This window comes from Cariama cristata, unplaced genomic scaffold (genome assembly GCF_000690535.1).
Source record: "Cariama cristata isolate BGI_N322 unplaced genomic scaffold, ASM69053v1 scaffold21083, whole genome shotgun sequence".
Classification (NCBI taxonomy): domain Eukaryota; kingdom Metazoa; phylum Chordata; class Aves; order Cariamiformes; family Cariamidae; genus Cariama; species Cariama cristata.
This window is the reverse complement of record NW_009610457.1, coordinates 34923-39208: the sequence shown is the minus strand read 5'-3', so window position 1 is coordinate 39208 and position 4286 is coordinate 34923.

The window sequence follows — 4286 nt, the reverse complement described above, 5'->3', positions numbered from 1 at the left end:
AGACAGACCGCGCCGTGAAACCTCTGCGTGGGTTATTTTGTTTATTAAATTTTTAGAAACGTAAAGAGCAGTGACAAGGCTTCTGTGATAGCTTGTAAAAATATACCCGGCCGTCCGCGGTTCTGGGGAGCGGTTGCAGCCTGAACGCTGCCCTAGCCTGGTGCGTGTGAGACCTCCCTGCGCTGATGGCTTCGGCTGAGTGAGAAGGTACTCAGGACTGTAGCTCTGACTGTGCTAAAACGAGAGATCTTTGAGGTAAAAACAACTGTTTTTCTTGCCTGAGAATAGTGTGTTGTGAGGGAGAAACCGCCCCATACCTGATGAAGCAGTTAAATTGTCTTTCCTTCGATAATTACTACGTTAGGAACTTTTTAAAAAGTCGGACTTGAATGTGAAACTTCCTCATCCTTCTAATGCGTGAACTGGATGTCGGAGCCCACCTGCATTGGTGTCACTGCCAAGTTCCTTATTGTACACTGGGCAACTGTGGAAGGCATAAGCATGTAACTTAGGTGGTGTTTCTTTCTGCGGTAGTGAAATGATTCTTATGCATAATTTGCAATTCTTTTAAACAGTTACATATTTTGTAATTACTTATGCTATGTGTGTGCTACAGAAATAACTTCATGCCATGAATATTCAGGATGGAGCAGGATGAGTTGAAAAATAGAGCAAGTCTCATGAATGCCTTTACAGGTACCTGATGGAGTAAGATTAAAAAAATCTCTTCTTTGACTAACAAGGAAAGGAGATAGAGAATTTATTTGTATTGAAACCAGAGTAAAGCTGCTAGCTTAGTTGTATGTAAGCACATTAGAAGTATGAAACAGATCACTCTGTTGTGAGAATTCTTTGAAATTGAATTATTTTGAACTCTTAATGGTGCAGTCACAAGATTTTTCTTATTAATGAAGCCACAAAAGCATGATGATAATGCCAAGTACTGTAGTGATGTCAAGTACTGCAAGGCTGAAAAGGGTCTCTACAGTCAGCTACTACACTCCTGTTCTCTGAAAAAAGAGAGTAGTAAAATTTAGATGATTACTCAGTGTTTTTTTTCTCTACTCTTCCCCAAACCTTTAGATCCCAAAAAGTGAGAATTCTACAACTTCCTCAAAGGATTTAGAGTTAAAAGTGTATTCTACTCTAAACCTCTAGCTACAAATTAAACAGTTATTTTCTTCATTGCAATCACAATTTTAATGATATTTTAATGTATTTGAAGTCTGTTGTTGTGTCATCTTTTCTCTGGACTGAAGTTGTTGTCTAAAGACATATAGTACTTCTAGCAAATCTGGCAAATTATTCTTCCATAAATCAGTGTAGTTACTGCAAACTTAGTGAAACATTTTTCAGCTTTCGGTCTGTAAATTCATGGAGAGCAATCCATTTGTTCTAGAGCTCCATAAGAGACAACTAGGAAAGGAAACCTTTTGTCAATAGGCTTATGTTTATTGTGCATGTTTCTTACATCTGTTGAAAAATTATTGAGGGATTGAAATTGAAAATGACTGGAAATGCTGTTCTATTGTAATAGAGCAAGAACTGATACTGTCTTGTCTTTTAAATAGATTCTAATTCCATTATAATACATGGTTTGTGAAGGTCATAGAATAACAGACTTAACACCCTGCCAGAATACACTTCTAAGCATACTTGTTACCCACATATACAAAACACAAGGATTTTTATTATATTTTCTATGAGAACTGTTATAATCTGATTTCTTGTTTCTTCTAAAATGTAGTCTAACATGTAGCTTAAGTATTGAGTCATAGGAGTTTTTTAGCTTAAACATCTAATTGTGAAAATCTTCCCAAGAAACAAAACTCCTTCTCTGTGACCTGATTTTTTTTGCTGTAATATACTTGTAAGGGACAGTAGATATATTTTAAATAGGTTCTCATAAGGGCAGAGAAGGATTTTAATAATTATATTTTCCTGTTAAAATGCTTTTTAAAGTGTTGGGTTTTTTTTAGAAAACACATTTGGTTACTAAGAATAAGTTGTTGATTAATCTGAGCGTCCCATCACTTTGAAATATTTCTGAGGTTCTAAGTCTGAATGAGAGTTTATGTTTTGTAAATTATTTTAAATGACAAGAAAAAGCTGTAGCATTTGGACTTGATATTGTTCTAACCTGAAGCTGACTGAGGTTTGGGCAGTTATCTGGAATGAATTAACAGTGGATCAAATAAAATCTCATTTTCTTCCTGCTGGGAAGTCAGATGAATTATGATTTTCATTAATATTGATATAATAGATTCAATAAAAAATGTGAAACCAAAACAAAAGAAGAGGGTAAAATGGGGATTTTTATTTTTGGAAACTGCTTTTCTGATGCCTTTCCTTTCAGAAGTTGAAGGTGCTCTGTACGTTCCTGTGCTCTGTACTCTTTAGGGGCAGAAAAAGTGAAGCTGGTCAGAATATTTTAAAGGAATCATAAATGAAATACAGAAGCTCCTTCAGACACCTGGAACATGTAATAATTTTTGTACTACCACAGAATGATCTTATGTAGGTTGCCAATGGTGTCTGTCATAATAAAAAAAAGAACAAACCAATTTAGATAGTATCAGAAACATTTGTTTAAACTATGCACAAGATTTTTCTTATTATTGCTAGAATTTCACTCGGACATACTAAATGAAAGAAAAGGGCTGAAAAATCGAAGTCTCCATATACTACATAGTAGCAATACCACTCTCTCTGGTATGGGAATTTTTAAAGCATTTCAGTTGTTCAGTGACCATATTACCTCTATCTGTAATGACACAATATAAGAAACATCATGTAGAAGTGGATGTTTCCGTGCCACTGTGTGGAAAAGTACTAGAAGATTTAGTAGAGGACGGTGACCTTTCTGCTTGGGTTCTTGTAACCAGCCTCTGGAATTTAATAAAACCTTACATTCCCATTACGGAATTATACAGGCAGTTGCAAACAACTCTTTTGGTGTTCAGAGTAAACTTTATGTAACGCTTTGAATTAGTGTTTCAAAATTCAGGAAAACTTTTCCATCTGAGGCCTAAAACTTTTCCCTGAGTTTGGATTCACGTAAGTATACAGTTTGGTAAAGCTGGTTATATTTGAAGCCCTATTAGCCAACTGTGTATCAGCTAAATGAGATGTCTTCAAGTGAAGGCAGCGAGCATCAGAATTTTGAGCGAACGTCTTGGGGGTGGGGGGAAGTAGTACGTAGAGACCTCAGTACAGTTGATTTGAGTATATATTGCATGTGACACTTGTTGCAGAAAGGCAGTTACAATAGTGCTCCGTTTGCTTTACTAACTGACGTGATCGTTTAAATGTGTTTTGGCCAACGTATCCTCTCATCTGGACTAAGGCAGGTGGGCATCTTTTGGTGTGGTTGTGTGATACAGCTAACAGCAGAATTTGGTCCACTAACTACATAACTTTATATCCTCACCTGATCACGTTGTAAACTCAGGAACAGAGTATATGGTCTTCTTACTAATGATCACAGACACTTTGTTTTGCTGTCCTCAGCTCTTCTGCTTTATAAACAACTTCTTACTAATCAGTTTTACTCCATTCCTAAACTATCTTGGACTAAGATTTAGCTTCCTTTTAACACCTAACTGAGCTATGTCAGGTCTGTTTGAACTCCCAACATGTAGCTCCACTGAGTTGTGTCTGAAGTGAAGTTGACCAAATTGTGGTTTATTTGTCATCACTTAAAATATGATATGCTTGTGTGAAGTCCTGCAGTGCTTTTGTTCTCTTCAAATACATTGGGTTTGGGTAATCTGAGTCCTTCCCTTTTTTAATATTTCAAGATGAAATTATCTGCTTTGAGATTTGTTATTTTAAGGAAAGCTTTAAGAAAGGAGCTTTTCAAAGTGTTCCATTTTATAATACCACAGTAAACCAATTCATAAATACCAAGAACATCGCTTTAAAAAAAAAAAAGAATTTCGGTGGTGGGCCATCTCTTTTGAACTTGTACTGGCATATCTTTGTATGTGTGTTAGTGCTTCAAAACCAGTAGTACTTAAGGATTGCCGGAATGTATTAGCAGTATCATGCCAGTGAAAAAAGTAATGGTGCCAGCCTGAGAAGTTGTACCAAATTGAATGCTTTTTGGAGTATTCTGATACAATTGTGAATTCAAATGAATCTGGGAACAGCTCTCTGGCATGACAAGACTTGTGTGCACTGAAACTGGTGACAATTAGTTGAACCAAGCAAAAGAAGACTAAAGCAGGAGAGCATGGAAATTTTTTGCCTTTTCGTTTTATGCTTCACTCCACCCCCCACCCCCC